Here is a 21,420-nt window from a genome sequence, read left to right on the forward strand (position 1 = left end):
AGGATGACGAGGTCATGCAGGAAAAAGATTGACTCGGTGAAGAAAAACCGACACAAGAGACTAGGAATAGCATCCTATAAGATAGGGCCACAAGGGGAAAATCCTCATTTTCATCCACACACCTAAGAGATCAAAGTGCAGAGAGAGAGCTTAGGAGCAGTCAATGACGATGGATAGAGTTCATAGGTTTGATCGAGTCTGGCGATATCAGAGACTAGATGACATGGGTGAGCCAGTAAGTACCTTGAAGCCACATTGTACGTTTTTGCATTTATTGTTGTCATTAATGCGTTTAGAGAAGATTAAAAAAACACAAAATTGGTAATCTGCACTAAAAATGCGTCTAGGTTGGTGCCAAGCACGTTTGGGATGGAAAAGTGTGTTTAGGTCAAGTTTAGTCGCGTTTGTGAATGTAATCATGTCTATGTTCAGTAGAGATGCGCCTGTGTGCAGAAAACACATTTGTGTCACAAAGGCACATTTATGTAGGATAGTGGCGCAATTGTGTTGTCAAGCGCGTCTAGGGAAGGAAAGTACATTTAGGTTGATAAAAAGCACATCTACATTGTAAAAATGTGTTTGTGTCTAAGGGGGCACAAGTCGACAATTCTGTGATGAACATACGCGGTCAATTGGATAAGCTGTTGAGAGGATTCACTCAGGTAGGTGACCTAGGGAAGACAAAACTAAGAGATGGGCTAGAATTGACAATTCTATGATGAACATACGTTGCCAATTGGATAAGATACTGAAAGGATTCAGTCGAGCAGGGCCTCTAAATAGGATCAAGTGCAATGTGATGAACATATACACTAGGATGCAATGCCATGTGATAGACATAAGCTTTAGGATAGGAGTAGCACTTTGTGATAGACATGAGTACCACTAGGATTAACATGACTAGTTTGATTGGATGAAGGAGTACTTGCCCCAGATAGAGTCATGAGAGAGGTTCCCTATGACATAGAGGTTGCGACCAGAGATGACCTTTGAGGAGCAAGAAACTATCAAGGGCATGGGTTTGAGACACATCATGTATTTGCCTGAGATTTAGGCAAATAGGGAACTACTGACTTCTCTAGCAGAGAGATGACACTCAAAGACATTCATTTCATTTTCTAACTAGCAAGGTGTCAGTCACGTTAGAGGATGTGTATAGGATTTTGAGGATATCTATCCATGGTGAGCTGGTTCCATATGATAGAGAGGGAGATAGGGATGCACTGAGACAAGTCTTTGGAGACCCAAAGCTGGAGATGAGATTAGGTCATGTCAGTTGGGACGTCATGATAGCTACTGGACATAGACTATCGATAGTAGTTAGAGGGGTGATTAGTGGGTACCTATGTCTAGACAGGGCAACACAGGGTATGGCTATTGGCTGAGGGCGGACTATGGAGACATTGGTGACACAACATACTAGATATGCATGGGGCCCGTGTGCACTTACACATTTGTATCATGAGCTTCACTAGTTTGTATATCTTGGTGGTTGTGGGTTAGGATGCAGGGTGACTCTACTACAGGTGTGGTCCTATAAGAACATCGCAGTGACGAGACCAGTGCACTTTAGAGGGAGAGGACATGGATAGTCCTTTGCACATTTGTACAACATGATCACTTCCCAGCCACAAATTGGGGAGGTGGACTATTGGAGATGGGTGATATATGATATAGATAGTTTCATATGGAGACCTTATCTGGATTGTGAGGATTGGGAGGAGGATGTCACAGAGCTTCCCTACGTGTTCAAGAGCAGGTACTTGATCAAGAAAACACCTTATATCTTGGATAGGCATTTGATTGACATGGTATGCATATAGTTTGGGTAGGAGCAGAGGATGCCTCGAGGTTCAGGAGAGTTTGCACAGACAGTGCGAGAGCAGGCTTACTATGGGCCAATTTTGTCTTATGATGTTGCAGTGACACAGTTTGAGTATATGGTTCCGATGCCTTGGGATCTACTGATGGATGTTGTTGACAAAGGTATAGACGTAGAGTATGATGCATATTTTACAACACATTCAGTACCAAGGTTGACAGATCCAGATGAGCCTATGGTGGCATAGGATGATGATGATAGGGGTGTTGAGAGACGAAGGAGACATAGGAGAGGAGTAGCGAGGAGGATGGTGAGGGGAAGAGGTGGACAAAGGGATGCTGGGGAGAGAGATGCCAGAGAGAGGGACGAGGAGAGATAAGAGCCACAAATAGGGAGACCATCGAGACCATTGAGGGGTAGAGGAGGACATGTGTTATAGGTTGGTGGATAGGAGGTACAGCTACCAGGGAGAGATGCACCGAGACAGGCTGGACAAGAGGGTGCTCAGGGTGGGGATGAGGAGGAGGATGAGCTACTGGCATTGTGAGAGATTACAGAAGAGCAGGCTAATGAGATCGAGGATCTCGAGAGAAATGTGACTCGATTGAGGCGAGAATTAGCAGAGATGCAGAGGGAGAGGAACCAAGCCATCCAACAATATACTAAGGTTGAGGAGGCACTGAGGGCAGGCAAGAGAGGAGCGGAGGATATAGGGGATGACTATGCATATGTCTAATGGGCAGGGGAGGAGATAGCCTATTGGAGAGACTTATACTATATAGTTGTTCATTCAGAGTTGAGGGCTAGGAGCTTCAGGAGAGCATCCCAGACTACCATAGGGGGAGGGGATAGACGACAGGCATCCAGTGGTGGGGTTATGGGTCCACCCGTACCACCAGGGGGGAGAGACAGAGGAGGTGATCCTGGAGAAGGACCTTTGAGAACTCAGACTCCTTCGAGGCTGCCGACTTCAAGGGAGGGTCTTCATCATAGCTATCTTGGATCCATTTTGTATAAATTTTTGTATAATGATATAGACACCTACAGGTGGTTTTGTATCCCTATATGATATTTTGGCATCATTGTATCATGACACTTTATTATTTTGATATATATGAGATGATCCATCCTTGCGGGAACTATATGTATGTGCTCCTATGTGATGCTTCTATATGTTTTATGATGATTTTATGATACTTATGATATGGATAGAAATATGTACATGATGAAATGCAATATATTTTTGTTCTTTTTCTGGGTTTATATGTACTAAATGCAGATGAGTATATGGTGATGATATGATATGATTATTTATAGGATAAGATGCATGATGTGTTATTATTTTAGCATTTTATGTTGTATATGAGAATGCAAATACTAACCAATGCTATATGCAAGATGTGATGCTATTGTGATATCTATATGTATGTATGAAACAAGATATGCTATCATGTGATGATGTAGGTGAAATCTACATGAAATGCAAATATTTTTGGCATGTCATTATACTCAGTCATGTGATAGCGGGCTACACGAACTCAAAGAAAGATGATGGAGGTAAATCACGAAAGGGGGATGGAAGGTAGAAAATATGGAAGTGAAAGAGCTTATTGCGCTTTATCATCATTGAGATTTATTATGAAAAATAGGTTATGAAAATCAAGGTATAGGTATGCCCCAGAAAGTCATTGTACTCATTTGCATGGAGATCAGACAATCACAAACAAGGAATGCCCTGGTTCACATTAGACTCAAAATGTCCTTGTATCCTTGGAAAAGTCATAACATTACTAAGAGACAATCCACAGACAACAAAATAACAGGTGAGCATATCCCATCCTCACCTGTCTAGTCAAAGACATCCTGGAGATAGAATCTCTAGTCAGAGACATCCCAGAAAAGCTAAAAGACATGTCACCAAAAACATGAAATCAAAAGAAAACCAAGACTTGACACCAACACACAATAAAATCTTCAAGTTATTTGTGTTTGTTTCCACATATGTTAACATGTTTGATTTGGTCACCATGTTGTCATCCTGATAAAGGACAGATAATGCTGAAAACCATGTTGTTGCCAAAGTATACTAAAAGATTTGATTTGTTGAAAGCCACTGCTGCAAGCATCTCATCTAAAACTGGTTGAATCCATGAAACTGATACTTTATTGCAAAGAAAAACTAAACTTTATTATGGATTGGTGATGCAAATTACTTCTTTTATTGTGGACTGTGTGTGAAAAGAAGGATGGATGAAAAAATGATGCTCCTCAAAACATGTGATGATCAAGGTACTGCTTTCATCACTAGATTTAGGATTTTTGCCCCAGTTACAGATTGGACCTAATTTATTATGGAAGGAAAGGGGTGAAAAGGGAGGAATTATTATGGATAGCTAACCAATCTCAGGTAGATCAATAACAAGCCATGATGGGAATGTGTAAGTTTATTATGGATGGATAGGTTGTAAGTGTGTGCAAAGTGAAAGGATGAGATTGAATCTTGAAGGAGGGAGGAACAATATTGTCTGTACACATGGCACCGATTACCCGATTTTCACCATGGTACTTTCCCAAAGCGCCACCAAAGTGGTTTTCACCATTGGACGAATTTATTTCTCTTTAATTTTTTCCAATTTTTCAATTTTTTGTGTCATGAGGCGCCTATTTGCCAGGTTTTCACCAAGTAACGATTTTTTTGTATTTTCAAATTAGGATATCTGAAGAGCTATGTGTAAAATCTGCGAAGGTGCAAGTTGTTGATAGGATCTTCCAAAGGTTCTCCATCTAGTGATGAGAGCTGATATGCACCCGATCCATAGACTGTTGTGATGACATAAGGACCAAGCCAATTTGGTTCGAACTTGCCCTTCTTCTCTCTATCTTGCGGATTTTTAGAATTTTCTCTGAGAACTAAGTCACCCACCTCAAATGTATGAGGCTTTACCTTATGATTGTAACTGCATTGTTCCTTGACTGAATGATGTGTAGCTCGAGTGATTGTTGTAGACACTTAAAAATAATTATTTTAATTATTTTTAATTCCTCACATAATTAATTAATTAATTATGTTAATTCTAATTCTCCTCAACATTAATTAATTATAATTAATATTGTCACTATAGTATGTGATTGATTTATTTAATAAATCAATCCCCCTCCTATTATTCTTCTAAAAATTAAATCCTCTCAAATCCTCCTCTTAGCTAATTAATTTCAATTAATTAGTTAACCTACATGATTCCTACAAATCATCTTCCTAATCCATCATTAACCTAATAAATTCTTCTAGAAACTCCCTAAACTCACTTAACATTATTCTTCAAATTTTTAATTCCCTCCACTCATTCTCTCTCCTAGTCAAATCCTCCTACAAATCCTATCTCACCTAAACTTTCCTCTAATCCCCCTCCTAATGAGTTGCTAGTGACTAATCATCATGATTAGCCACAAAGTCAACTCCTTGTCCCTTCCATCCAACCACTATCCTTAAATGCTCTTTTCCTAGGTGAATGTGAGATTTTCAAAATCTCACATTCCTCTAGGCATATCATCTCCCAAGGAATTTTTAATTCCTTCTTATTCCTCCAATCCCCATGATCATCCCCTTTTGAGGAATTTTAAATTCTTCCTCCACATTCTTCAAGGAATGTCCCATCCCTTGCTCTTCTCAAGGCACATTGGGAAGTCTTCCCAATGCACCTCGAGGAGTGTGGAGACAAGAAATGCCTTTAAGGCATATCTCTTGGTCTCCACACCCTCTCTTGGGCCTTGTAGGAAATCTTGGCCCTTCATCTTGGATCCATCCTAGCCATCCATTCTTCCTCTCATCTTCCTATAAATTGAGGAATCCATCCCTTCATTCATCATCTCCAAATTTAGTAATCTTATGCTACTAGTTTGAGCCTATAAAAGTCATCTTAGCATCCTTACCATGCCAAAATCATCTCTCATCCATACTTAATCATCTCATTCCTAGCATCCTTCAAGATTCATCTCATTTGTGCACAACATTGGAGAGCCATCCACATCAAGCAAGCAAAGGAGCACATCAAGTGGAGCATCATCAAAGGGCGCCTTCACTTCATCAAGCTCAATCCGAAGGAGAAGGTATAAGGTTTGTGAGGTATATGCATGTCATTCTTGTTTTTATGTGATTGAAATTATGTCTTTTGATTTCATATGTTTCTATGTTTGATTTGCATGATTTTCTAACTAATCCACCTCATTCTCCCTTTTCCCATCTTCAATTGTCTTTCTTGATAAAGAAACTGAGATAGAATTATTAGTGTGTGGACTACACAAGCTCATATGTGTGTCACCTAAAGAAGTTTGGGCATCCCTGATAAGAAAGTCCCTCGAGGAAGCTCCATTAAAGGTCCATGATGAATCATTAGAAGGGAAAAGATGTATAGAACAAGTGGATGAGTGATGAAGGCTTATGATTGTGAAAAGAAGTGAAAGTATCATGACATGATAGAGACTTAGGATCAACAAGTATGCTTTTTGACTTAAAATTGTAGAACTTTTGCCCCCAATTATTTTGATATTAAGGGAGATCAAATCTTGTTCTTTTTCCTTCGTAGGATTTTTATCCTTGACTTTGATTTTTCAGAGTCCAATAGCTTTTGATTTTGATTTGGACTAAAGGACTTTTCTTTATTTTTGACTTCTAGATTTTTCTTTTCAAAGCTTGATTTTTCATCCCCAATGAGTAAGGGATTTTGTAATTATTGTTGATCCAAGTCTGGGAGAGGAGTGGAAATGGAATGAACAAATGAAATGATAAAGCTATGTGAGTTCTCAAGAGGGCAGACTATATGCTCAATAGATTCTTCGTTGGAACCAATCTTAGGACTATTGATATCAAGAGTTGCTTGCACCACTAGAGGAGATTTGCATTAAGACTTATTAGCCACAACACTAGGTGGTTCATACCCAATTCCTTGATATTAAAAAATTATTTGTAGGATGTTCCTGTTGACTAAATGTCTTAGGAGATAGTGGGAGTTGATCAACAAAGAACATATACTCACCACATCCCATGTCTTTAACCTTAAATTTTTTTTATCTCTACTTTCTTTGATGTAGAAGCTTTCAAGGATTATAGATCCGCATATGCTGATGATGGAGTTGCTTCTCTATTGGTTGGAATTATCATCTCTAACCTTGGTCGTAGGTTATTGCAATATATAAAGGGATTTGGATCACCTTTGACTGTTATTTAAACTCCATTGTGAGGAAATTTTATACATCAATGATATGTTGATGATACTGCTCTCATTTCATGAATCCATGGATGTCCCAAGAGTATATTATATGTGAGCTCTAAATTAAGGACTTGACATACCACATCCTTCGTAATTGGCCCAACTCTAAGAGGTAAGGTGACTATGCCCTTGGATGAGTGCTCTTCGTCATCATATGCTTTAATGGTGATTACATGTGTGGAATTCACAACCTTTTCAGAATATACCAATTGTTTAATAGTATTCAATATACAAATATTCAGACCTACTCCTCAATCTATCAAGACTCATTTTATTCAGTTTTTATAGATAAAGGCTTCAATATGTAGAGGTGCGTTGTGAGGCTGGGTTAGGGATGCGTCATCGACTTCTATGAATGTGAGACTATGCTAAACGGAAAGGTATCCCACCATGGCTTGAAATTGGTCCACGTTTAGATCAATGGGTATGGAAGTTTCTCTCAAAATCTTATCAAGTGTGGCCTTATGTGCGGGATATATGTGCAAAGGCTCAAGGATGGAAATGAGGGTGGGTGTCTTCCCTAGCTGAGCTACAAGGTTATACTCATTCTTTGTGGATAAAGAGGCTATGGGCTTGAATGGAATTCCTTGCAAGGTGACTTTACCTCGATGGGTTGTGACATTACATTCAAAGGTTTCATTTTTGGAGGATGAAGAAGATGGTCCAATGCCTTTCAAAACAAATTTACTCCTTTGGGTAGAAACATGATTGTCCATTGAAATATGATCAATAGTGGAATCATAGTCATAAGGCATTTTATTATAATTGGCTTGATTATCTGTAGTTTTTGCTTTTCCCTTGTCATGTTTAGGAAATGGCTCCTTGAACATCACATGCTCTTCATTAGAGGTGTGACCATCCACTTCTATGTCACCTTTATCAATGAGATCCTATATGATATTATTCAATATGTGACAATTACTAGTTGAATTCCCTTTACTCTTGTGATATTCACAATATTCATCATCATTCCACCAATTTGGTTTTACTTTTGTCTCATATGGTGGATTATCTGGTAGTGTTATGAGCTTTTTTTCCACTAACTTCTTGAATGCATTTTCAATTGGCTCTCCCAACAAAGTGTATTTTCTTTGAGGTTTTTATTGCCTTAGATTTTTCACTTGATTGTTTGAGTTAGAAGAACTTACACTGGGGAAAGTTATCTTAGGTTTCACAATACTTGCATCTACTACCCTGTCATTGACTATGTTCTTATTCTTGTTCCAAAAGCAGGGTTTGTCTTTCCCATTCTATCCTCTTTGTTCTCTTTGAATATCTTGATGATACCTTGTTCAATAAGGACTTTTTCTATTGCCATTCCTTTCTCAATGACCTCTTTGAAGGTAGACAAACAATATTTTCTTAGCTCATATCCGATATCCTTGTTGATGTTTTGTGTGAACATTTCTACCATTTGCTTTTGTGGTATATCACAAGAACATTGACTAGCAAGACCTCTCCATTGCTGTAAAAATGAAGCAAACAATTCCCCATATTTCTGCTTAGTATTGCATAAGGTGGCTATTGACACATTTGTTTCAATGTTGTAAGAAAATGTTGTATAAAAGCCTCTCCTAGGTCACCCCATGATTTGATTCCAGGTGGAAGTTGGGAGAACCATTCCATTTCTTGTTTGCCTAAGCTTTATGGAAACAATCTCATCAAGTATGTTACTTCTGTTGCTACCTCAATGCAAGCTGTGAAAAACTGTCTCATGTGTGCCTTAGGATCCCCTTTGCCTTTATATTTATCAAACTTTGGATGTGGAGGAAATGAAGGCATTGGAATGCTTCTATCAAATGGGTAAGGACACATGTCCTTCATTGTGTATTGTTGCTTTGGTGTATTCATGTCCACTATTTGCTTTTGTAAGTCCTTTATCTATTGTTGCAAGTTATTCTTGGGTGGTGTCTTTTCTCTTTGAGCTAGTCCCATGCCTGAGCCATCGGGCGGAGGAAGAGGGATATAATTCATATATGGATGGTATTGATCATAGATGTGTTCATATGGAGGAGAGACATAGTTCTAGCTTTCATATGGACCACTTGGTATGGTATTATAGTGAGGAGCACTAGGTCTAAGTCGATACATATCATGACCATGGGGATAGGAGGTGTCATAAAAATGATCTTGGATATTACCCCCAAATCTGACATGGGGTCTCCTCGTATCACAATTTTGAATATTTTCTTGGGTGTAATTGTACACAGTGGTACGATCTTGGGTATCATCATGGTCATGCAAGGTGGTAGTTCTTCTCCATGGGAAAGGACGACTGTGGGGTTGTTCATGAGAGGTTCTATCATAACTGGCATGAGAATGAGTGTATGTGTTTGGAATCTCAAGTTTTTAAAATAGGGATGAAGGTCTTTCAAGCATGACATCACTATTGGTCCTCCCTTGTCTTGTATTAACTTGATTTATTTGGTTTGTATCATCCTTCAAAAGTTGTGACATATCAAAATCATGGGGTAGTCTTGCCCCACTTTGTGCCATGACTTGTAGGAAATATTGTCTATCATTTTTCATGATTTCTTGAACCGATCTATTAAAATGGGGATACATGATAGTTTCCTCAACTTTTGCAGATTCCATAGATGCATTGTCATTGTCATTATCATTTCCATTGTTATTGTCATTGTCTGGTATATTATTGCGGTTTTCAAATGGATTGTAGAATTCGTCTCTATAAAAATAATAGGTACTCATGTTTAAATACCTTAATGCTTCTTTGGCTTCCCTTTTAGACCTTTGTGAATGGGTTTCAACCATGGACTAAAGTCTTGACCCAAAAATGAAAGGTAGGATGAAAATGCAAAGAGTATGGAAGACCAAGAGGTGTATGAAGTGTAGATGAATCTAGGGTAAAATTTCAATGTACAAGAGTGTAAGACCAAAGTATGTATGTTTGAGAGTAAGGTGTGGCTTCCAAAGAGATGATGGATCTCTTGATGAGGTAAGTTAACCTTGACTCAAGAAGGCCAAATGAGAGCCTAAGATGATAGATCTTGATACGGGAATGACCCAGTGTTGTGTTGTAGTATGTTTGAAAAGTTTGACGAGGACAAGAAAAGTAACCTTTTGACTCAAATTTGGAAAATATGTATGAGGGCAATGCAAGTGAATGAAAATGATTGACTGTGTGACCAAGACAAGTTGACTAAAAATAAATCCCTATAGGAAGTAACCTTAGAATCTCTTTGAATCTGAAAACTTAAGCCCTTTTTTGTTCTCAAGAGTGATCTGAAATCTTTAAACTATGAACACAAATGTAGTTTTAATCAACCTAGACATTACTTCTGATGAATAATGATGAACAACAAATACCCTAATCGGTACTGAGAGGGGGGGGCGGGTGAATTAGTACATACAAAAACTTCTCAACAACTTATCAAGTTAAAACAATGCTAAGCGGTTGTCTTCATCACTGAACTTAACCATGGCAATACCGGTTAAACACAGTAAGACTTTAGACAGCTAAACCAGTTGTGTCGACTTGAATTTCATCCTTAGAATGTTACTTGCAATAAGTTAGTTTCACAAAATACCAATGGAAATGCTATAGGAAATCCAAATTCAACCAATGAAACTACATGAAATACATATTAAAATAAAACATTATTTTACCTTCATGATTTATGTCTCACTGTGTCCTAACTCCACTGTTCCTGGTTGCAGATGGTGTTCTCTCAGACAATGCACTATTGGCTTCCAAGATGGCATATGAAGAATGGACTGATAACTTGTAGTTAACTGATACTATGATATGCAATACTACATGATTATGCTAAAATGCTATCTGATATTTGCTAATTGCTATTTGCTATTTGCTTCAAAAGCTCATGGATGCATATGATTGATTTGAAGACTATTTTGAAGACTAACTCTCTCTCAACTGAAGCTCTTGATTTTATAGACTTTGAGAGGATGAGATGATGTTGCTTAGATCAACGGTCATGATCAGATCTGCAAATTTGGATGGCTATGAGCAAAGGTGAAGGTTGAGAGAAAGGGGGAAGGAGAAGACAAGTGTCACTCATCTCACCTTGACTGGGTTGCTGATTGAGAGAATCTAGGGATGGTTGGAGGAAATTTAGGCATGAGAGGACAAGTGGACTCAAGTCCTTCCTAAGATGTAGGGGGTGTTGGAGAGAATATAGGAAATGGTTATGAAATATGTGTACGTACACAATATTCATTAAGTTTTGGAAGTTGGAGATAAATGATGAATTAATATTTAAGAAATATTAATTTCCTTAGGCACATGTTTGATGAGTTGGCAAAGGGAAGATGAAGTGGAGATGGAGGGTGAGTTGGAAAAGGGATTAAATAAGTTAAGAAATCATTTAATATTTGAGACTATATGATAGGAGAATAACTATTAAATATTAGATATTTAATTGTTTGGAGGAGATAATTAAATATTAGATATTTAATTAATTAGAGGAATAGGATAAATGAATTAATTAATAAAATATTAATTAATAGAAAAGACATGAAAATGAATTAAATAAATTAATCTTTTCAAATTAATTATTTAATAAAAGAATAAATATTAAATAAATATAGAATATTTATTTAATTGCTCATAGCCAATTTTAGGTGTATGCACTAGTAAAACTGAATACTTCAAATAACATTCAACACTTGATAACTACTTCACCAATATACTCATGCATGTGTTGTATCAGTAATAACATAACCATTAGCTTTGCATGCATATTCACCTAAACAAAGACTGCTTAAACATCACATGAAAAATGCACAACTCATGACACATAGATTTTTCACGTGGAAACCCAAATGGGAAAAACCACGGTGGGGATGAATACCCACAAGCTTGTTTTTGAACTCTTTTGAAGCTCGCTCTATTAGAAACCTAGTCCGGTTAAAGACTTTACAATAAGGTTCTGTTAGGAACCGATCCTGTTAAAGATCACCCAGTTAAGAGATGGCTATATACCCTATTAAAGGTTGAAACCCTATTAAAGGTTACCTCACTAGAGGATTTGAACAACTCAATGATCTTGAGTCACCTAGTTAGAGGATTTGCAATAAGCATGTTAAAGCTACCTGACAAAGGGATTTTCCTACTATTGAAATTGTTAAAAGACAATAGGTAAAGATCTAATCTGATAACAACACTACATGCTAAGGCAGATCCTTTTCAGCTCCTGTACTCTGCAATCACACTCTACAGTTTTCTACTCACTGGTCTGGCAAGTATCTCATCACTCGGATACAAACACAACATTTGCCAACACAAACAATATCAAGCATCATTTACCTTATAGACAACAATTAGGTCGGTAGCATAAACCCTAAACCCTAAACATTTTAGGTTTATAATTACAAGCGGTCCAATCCTGATTGTTCAAACATTTTGCATAGACTAAAACAATCTCAAACAGATCACAAGTCATTCTGCATCGTCCATTCTTCACCGCATATGGAAATCAATAACCCATCACGCTCTCTTCACATACCGCTAAGAAGAATGTTCATTCCCGAGGTAGACATTTAATGTAATCGATCTTCACATGCAAAATCCTAAAGGAAATTCTTCACGCGCACAAAACTGACATGGCATCTCGATCTCATCCTTATCTCTTAGCTAACTCAACACAGAATGTCACCGGTTGCATCGCACAAGCTAGATTGCCAAACCAAAAACCCTAGAGCTGAGACTACCAACCGGTAGTCACACTTAGTGAAACCCTGACATCGGTCCACTTCATCCCTTCATACCAGTTCTCCAACTTGAACATCAATAACAACTTCTTCCAATATTCATACCGGTTCACTTGCACTTATTGACATCAATGACAACATACATTATCATCATATCATCATTTGCCAACAATCCCCCCCTTTGGCATTGATGGCAATACTCAATGTAGCATTGCAACTATAAAAAAACATAGACCAGTGCAACTATAACATATATCTTCATCATCAGATATCTTCTCCCCCATACATTAGATATCTTCTCCCATATCATACATCATCAAATATCTTTTCCCCCTTTGACAACAATGCCAAAGTGGAGGCACAAGCTTCCATTCTCCACTATGCTGCTCCCCCTATGGAGTAGAATCCTTCAACACATCAATCCTGAAAGATTTGACACTATAGTACCTGACTGATGTGGAGCACACATTTTTAATTTACTTCATGAAGGGGAAGAACCCCTAATTTACCTCTCAAATAGGTAAATGTAGTCTTCAGTAAGGGCTTAGTGAATATGTTTGCTAGCTGCTCCTTACTGGAAACATGTTCTAATACAACCTCTTTGTTTTGAACCTTTTCTCTCAGGAAGTGATACTTGAGATCAATGTGCTTAGTTCTAGCATGCAATACCGGATTCTTGGAAATATTTATTGCACTTGTGTTGTCACAAAATATACTCACCGGTTCAGATATAGGTACTTTGAAACCATCCAATACATGTTTCATCAAAATTGCTTGAGTGCAGTCAGTAGACTAGGAAATACATATTTGCTTCTTACTCGTCCATGAGACTAGTCTTCCACCAAGAAAGAACGCTCCACCGGTTGTTCTCTTCCGGTCATCCACATTACCTGCCCAATTTGAATCAGTAAACACTTTGAGATTAAAATCACCATTGTATGGATACCACAATCCATAATCAACTGTCCCTTTCAGGTATCTAAGAATCCTCTTGACTGCTACCAAGTGGGATTCTCTTGGACTTTTCTGAAAATGGGCCACAATGCCCACTGCATGAGCAATATCTAGTCTATTGTGTACCACATAGTGCACCTTACCGGTCATTGACCGATACTCCTCATTCACCAACGTTGAATCATCTTCCTTGGTCAATTTGCACCTGACCACCATCGGTGTACCAACCAGTTTGCTCTTCTCCATGCCAAAGGTTTTCAATACCTCTTTGACATACTTAGACTAGGTAATAAAGATACCCTCTTTCATCTACTGAATCTATAGACCAATGAAGAACTTTATCTCTCCAATCAGAGACATTTCAAACTCTTTCTTCATTTCATCTGCAAATGCATGGCTCATTTCATCATCTCCTCCAAAGATTATGTCATCTACAAACACTTCACAGATCAGAATCTGATCACCTTCAGATTTCAGGTAGATGTTGTTGTCCTCACTTGTTCTCTGAAATCCTATCTTCACAAGATGAGAGTGTGACCATTCATACCATGCCCTTGGTGCTTGTTTCAATCCATACAGGGCCTTGTGTAATCTACACACCATGTTACTATCTTCTGATAAGGCAAACCCATCTGGTTGCTCAATATACACTTCCTCTTCTAGGATTCCATTCAAGAATACAGACTTCACATCCATCTGGTATACCTTGAATCCCTTAAATGATGCAAATGCATGTAGCATTCGAACACCTTCCAGTCTAGCCACTGGGGCAAAGGTTTCTCCATAGTCTTCTCCCTTTTCCTAAGCATATCCCTTGCATACAAGTCTTGCCTTGTTACTTACAACTGTTCCTTCTTCATTCAACTTATTCCTGAAGACCCATTTGGTACCAATGACATTCTTGTGTTCCTGTTTGGGTACCAAGGACCATGTTTCATTCTTTTCAATCTAGTCCAACTCCTCTTCCATTGCATTAATCCAGTCTTCATCTGTAAGTGCCTCTCTAGTGGTCTTAGGCTCAAATTTAGAAATCATGCAAGAGTTTTCTTTCACCTTTCTTCTTGTGAGTATCCCTACATCTTTATTGATGAATACTAAGAGTGGGGGGGGGGTGAATTAGTATACAAATAATTACTAAACTTAAACGCTTAAACAATTTAGCAGTCAACCAGTATAACAGATTTACTAACAAACTAGTTAAGACAAATGCAGACCAAACAACAAATAAGGCATTCACCCATAAGAGAACAATCACCATAACACAAGATGTTTTGACATGGAAACTCAAATGGGAAAAACCATGGTGAGCAAAAACTCACAAGTAACTATCTGCAGAATAGAAACCAGACCGCTTAAGGCCAGACCGGTTAAGGTCATACAAAGTTCTTCACCAGAATAGATCCTGTTAGGAATCTAGATCTTTGTTAGGAGATAAGTCCGATTAAAGACTACCTTGTGAGAGGATTTTGGATTCACAATTGTGAATCACCTTGTTAGAGGATTTACAAAGGCTTTTCTAGGCCTACCCGGTTAAGGGTTTCAGACTTGTCAAAGATGTGAGTAATCAACAAGTGAGTGATCTAGAAAATAGCACAGTCTACTTGGTTAGATCCTTGATAGCTCATTGTTAATGCATTTTAGCATTACTTCAATCTTCAATATTTCTACACTCTATTTCTTCACACAGATCTATCTCTTCTATGATCACACATACAAAGAAAACTCATCAATCACCTAAAACCCTAACCACTGCTAAAACCCTAGACATAATGTCCTTATAAAGGAATCTGATTTCATGTCGGTCCAATAGTATTACATTGCAAGTTCCTAGGTTCAGTGCATCTGGACACATTTGGTAACACGACACAAAATCACCGCCAAAGTGTCGGTGGAAGATAACTCATCACAAAAATACCGGTTGGTAACTCATCATAGAGTAATACCAGTTCATACATTTAACCGATTACTGGTTTTCAAAATGAAGAATGGGAAAAATGATAACTACCGCTTTATTCCTTCGTTTCACTTGAGATCCTCGAATTGCTTGAGGTCTTCATACCGCTTGGGTCTTCATACCACTTGAGATCGGTAAACACTTTCTACAAAACACCGATAGTCTAAAGACTATAATACATAATACCGGTTGGAACAAATACCTGTTGACCATAACTCATACATACAAAAAGTGATCTCAAAGCAAGTGCATGTCCATCAATGACAATCACAACATTATCAAAATGCAAACATTTATCTCCTATGATCTGCTTCAGATCATGATGTAGTTTCACATATCTAGGAATGACTCTAGCTAGTTCTACTTGCTTTTCCTCCTCTTCTTCTTCTTCTCCATCTTCTTCTTCTCCTACTGCAGCTTCTACCGGGACAGGAACACTAAGGTCTTTGCTTGTTTCTTTCTTAACCAGTTCCCAGAAGGCTACACCCAGTTCATCTTCCACTTGCTTGCTGCAGGTTTCCTCAGGATCCTCAGGGGATTCATCAACCCTAACATTGATAATCTCAACAATTCTCTGAGTCCTCTTGTTGTAGCACTTGAGAGCTTTGCTTCTAGTGGAATATCCCAGAGATATTCCTTCATCACATTTAGCATCAAACTTGCTCAGATGCTCACCTCTCTTGATATAACACTTACTGCCAAATACTTTTAAAAAAATCACAGTGGGAGTCTTCCCAGTCTAGTACTCATAAGGGGTTTTATCTTTACCTTTCTTGATGAGCACTCGGTTCATATTATAGACTGTAGTGCTCACCGCTTCTCTCCAAAAAGTGTGAGCAACCTTTCCTTGGATCATCATTGTTCTGGCTGCTTCAACTACAATCTTGTTATTCCTTTCTACTATGCCATTGTGTTATGGCGTCCTTGGGGCAGACAACTACCTCTTGATACCGTTCTCTTCATAGTACTTGTTGAATTCAATAGAAGTGAATTCACCTCCTTGATCAATTCTTAGGCATTTTATCCTTTGACCACTTTCCTTCCCTATCAATGCTCTAAAGGCTTTGAACTTTCCAAATGCCTTAGACTTGTCTTTCAAGAATGTGACCCACATCATTCTTGAGCAGTCATCAGTAAGAATCATGAAATACCTATCTCCCATAATACTTGTAGTTTTCATTGGACCACACAGATCGGTGTGCACAAGATCAAGAAGTTCTCTGCTGATAAAGACCTACCTTTGAAAGTTGAGGAAGACATCTTCCCAAGTTGGCATTCTTTGCATAAGGAATTCTCTGGTTTACTTAGCAAAGGCAATCCTCTTACTTCCTTGATCTTACTAGATTTTACAATATTGTCAAAGTTTATATGACAAAGTCTCCTATGCCATATCCAACTGTCATCAAACTTCACCATCAGACACTGACTAATGTTGGCATTCAATTGAAACAAGTTACCTCTGGTCTTCTTACCGGTGGAAATAATTTCACCACTCTTTCCAATTATACTGCAGACTCCACCTTTGAACTCCAGAATGAATCCTTTGTCATTTAGCTAAGCAACACTCAAAAGGTTATTCTTAAGACCTTCTACCCAGTAGAAATCATCCACACTACTCTTTCAATTCAATGAGATGGATCCTTTACCTTTCACCAAGCATGGTGCATCGTTGCCAAACCGGACAACACCTCCATCATATTCTTCGAGAGACAAAAATTTTCTCTGCTCACTAGTCATGTGGTGAGAACACCCACTATCAATAATCCACTCATTAGAGTTGTGAATGGGATAGACAAGGGCTTTCTTGTTAGACACTTCTCCCTTTATAGCTACAAACACTATGTCCTCATTCTCTTCATCCTCAGATTCTTCAACAGGTAACACCTTCATCCACTGCAACAAGAAAATTTCTCCTACCTCCTCCTTTATACTTTCTAAACCTCTCTGGTTTATCCTTATTGTCATTGTTAGGACAGTTAACAGATATATGTCTTATCTTATTGTAGGATTAACATTTTAAAGGAAGCTTACCTCTGTATTTTTTGGTGCCTTTTGGAAGTCTCTTGGCAAGAAGAGCTTCAAACTCCATCAAAATCTCTTCATCATCCATATCTTTGCATTGCCTGGATTCATAACTGGTACTTACTTCTTTTCCTTTTCTGGTTGGTGTAGCAGATGCTCTAAAGGCCTACTCAGTCTTCTGAACACTGCCATCATAGCTATTCAACTCATATGGAGTCAACTTTGCAATGATAGAGTTTAAGGATACCTTGGTTTTGTTGATAGACCTTAGCTCCTGAATAGCAACAACTCTAATTGCATAGACCGATAACAATGATCTCAAAACTTTACTGACAATAGTGGCATCATCAATTGTTCCACCAGTGCTCTTGATATCTCCAACCATAATCTTGATCCTTATGCCATATTGTTGAATGGTCTCTCCTTCAACCATACTCATTTCTTCAAATTTTTCTCTAAGGCTCTCTTCCTTAGCTTGCTTGACATGCTCATCACCACCATAAATGGTTTCCAATGTGTCCCATACATCCTTATGAGTGTCCTTATCTTGTACATCAATGAACTCAATATCAGACAGGCTGCTATTAAGGGCTTCCATGACTTGCCCATTTTCTTGAATCTCTCTTTTATGATCATTGGTTAGAGTGCCAGTGGGGATAACATAGACATTCTCAACATAGCTCCAGTGTTGAGCACCCAAACTCTTGATATAAATATTCATTCTGTCCTTCCATATTTTGAAGTTATCTCTATTGAACTTAGGACCTTCCCTCTTCATCATTAAAGCATGATATTTTACCTCAAGCGGTTAAGCTTATATCACCGAGGACCTGGAGTTGCTCTGATACCAATTAATGAATAATGATGAACAACAAATACCCTAATCAGTACTGAGAGGGGGGGGGGGTGAATCAGTATGTACAAAAACCTCTCAACAACTTATCAAGTTAAAACAATGCTAACTTGTTGTCTTCATCACTGAACTTAACCATGGCAATACCAGTTAAACACAGTAAGACTTCAGACAGCTAAACCAGTAAACCTAAATACTTCAAATAACATTCAACACTTGATAACTACTTCACCAATATACTCATGCATGTGTTGTATCAGTAATACCATAACCATTAGCTTTGCATGCATATTCACCTAAATAAAGACTGCTTAAACATCACATGAAAAATGCACAACTCATGACACAAATTTTTCATGTGGAAACCCAAATGGGAAAAACCACGGTGAGGATGAGTACCCACAAGCTTGTTTTTGAACTCTTTTGAAGCTCGCTCTGTTAGAAGCCTAGTCCGGTTAAAGACTTTACAATAAGGTTCTATTAGGAATCGATCCTGTTAAAGATCACCCAATTAAGAGATGGCTATATACCCTGTCAAAGGTTGAAACCCTATTAAAGGTTACCTCGCTAGAGGATTTGAAGAACTCAATGATCTTGAGTCACCTGGTTAGAGGATTTGCAATTAGTATGTTAAAGCTACTCGACAAAGGGATTTTCCTACTATTGAAATGGTTAAAAGACAACAGGTAAAGCTCTAATCTGATAACAATACTACATGCTAAGGCAGATCCTTTTCAACTCCTCTACTCTACAATCACACTCTACAGTTTTCCACTCACTGGTCTGGCAAGCATCTCATCACTCGAATACAACACAACATTTTCCAACACAAACAATAACAAACATCATCGACCTTATAGACAACAATTAGCTCGGTAGCATAAACCCTAAACCCTAAACATTTTAGGTTTACAATTACAAGCGGTCCAATCCTGACCGTTCAAACATTTTGCATAGAATAAAACAATCTCAAACAACTCACAAGTCATTCTGCATCGTCCATTCTTCACCGCATATGGAAATCAGTAACCCATCATGCTCTCTTCACATACTGCTAAGAAGAATGTTCATTCTCGAGGTAGACATTTAATGCAATCGATCTTCACATGCAAGATCCTCAAGGAAATCCTTCATGTGCACAAAACTGACATGGCATCTCGATCTCATCCTTATCTCTTAGCTAAATCATCACAGAATGTCACCGGTTGCATCGCACAAGATAGATTGCCAAACCAGAAACCCTAGAGCTGAGATTACCAACCAGTAGTCACACTTAGTGAAACCCTGACATCGGTCCACTTCATCCCTTCATACTGGTTCTCCAACTTGAACATCAATAAAAACTTCTTCCAATCTTCATACCGGTTCACCTGCACTTATTGACATCAATGACAACATACATTATCATCATATCATCATATGCCAATAACTTCTAATCACATACGTATTTTTATTGAGCATAGGCATGATTTCCTAGTGATAATGATAATTTTCTCTTGAAAGTCAAAGACGCAGTTTCTGATGAATATGACAATCTCTTGCTGACAGTTTGTTTGTAGGACATAGATGCATTTCTGAACTGCATAGACATAGTTTCTCAGCATAGACACGATTTCAACTGACACTGATGCATTTTCTGGTTCTTTGTTCAATTCTATCCAATTTTGAAGTTGTTTAATTTGACCAAATCTCAATGTTTTGCTTCTTTTCATGGCAAGAGGACACAATAACAATGAAGACTCAATGTTTGAAAGTGTTTTATCCAAGGGATCAAAAATGTTTTCGAATGTGAAGTATGATGTAAAATGTTTTTGCATACACTTGAAAACATAATAGACACAATATTTCTTTGTTTTGTTTGAAAATGTTTGAATGTTTTGATTATGCAAGCACAAATCCTAGGGATAGTTGAGACAATAGTTGTTGAATGTCACTTGGGGAGTTACCCCAAGGCTACGTAATTCAAAGCAGATAGGTGATTGACCCCACTGGCTCCCCTCCACAACACTCACTTCTCTGGGGCAACCAAGCACCACTCCCCATGAAAAAATCCCCATGGTGAACTTTGTATCTCTACTAAGAACCATAAGAATGTGAGCCGGTTTAGAGGTCAGAGCTCCTGTGCCAATAACTAGAAGGTTTTTGGATTCTAATATTAAAGGTGTCTAGTAAGGGCATTCGTTCGGGTGGCTATAATCAGCAGCGTGTTACGCTCCGTTAAATGGAAGGCCTCTCAGCCTGTAGAGGTTGTGTTCTATATGGTTTATGGAGAGTCATAACATTGTTATAACAACAAGTAACACCCGTTGCTTGCAACTTTCATCACAAATACTTTTATTTATAATGTCTGGAAGAGTGTGCCTTTAGCTTGTTACCACTTGGGTCGTTCCCTCTCACTTGGCCTTATGGGCTACTCGGGAGGATGACCCTCTAAAAGGAAACATAAAAAGAGCCTATTGCTCAAGACACAAAAGACACATTAATTTTAGAGCACCAATTGAAGTGTTTGCTAGACTAAAGAAGATAAAGCAAGAAATTTAAAAATTAAATCTTTGCCAAAGGTCCTACACCAGACTTGTTAATAGTTTTGAAATAATACCCCTCCTGCAAGCACACAAGTTAGGAAGATTTTAGATCCAAAAGACTTTGTGAAACAGGGGCCTTTGATAAGACATTTTCTCCCTTTTAAACAATTGCACCACTTTGTTAGTCGGATCAAAAGAGGTTAGTCCCAAAAATTGAATTTGAAAACCCTAATCGAAAGAAAAAATGGAAAACTAAAAACATAGACGTAGCTATACCAGACACAAATGCAGAAACAGATCACAGACGCAAAATAATAAAACACAAACATAAT

The sequence above is a fragment of the Cryptomeria japonica genome, chromosome 6, assembly GCF_030272615.1.
Source record: "Cryptomeria japonica chromosome 6, Sugi_1.0, whole genome shotgun sequence".
Classification (NCBI taxonomy): Eukaryota; Viridiplantae; Streptophyta; class Pinopsida; order Cupressales; family Cupressaceae; genus Cryptomeria; species Cryptomeria japonica.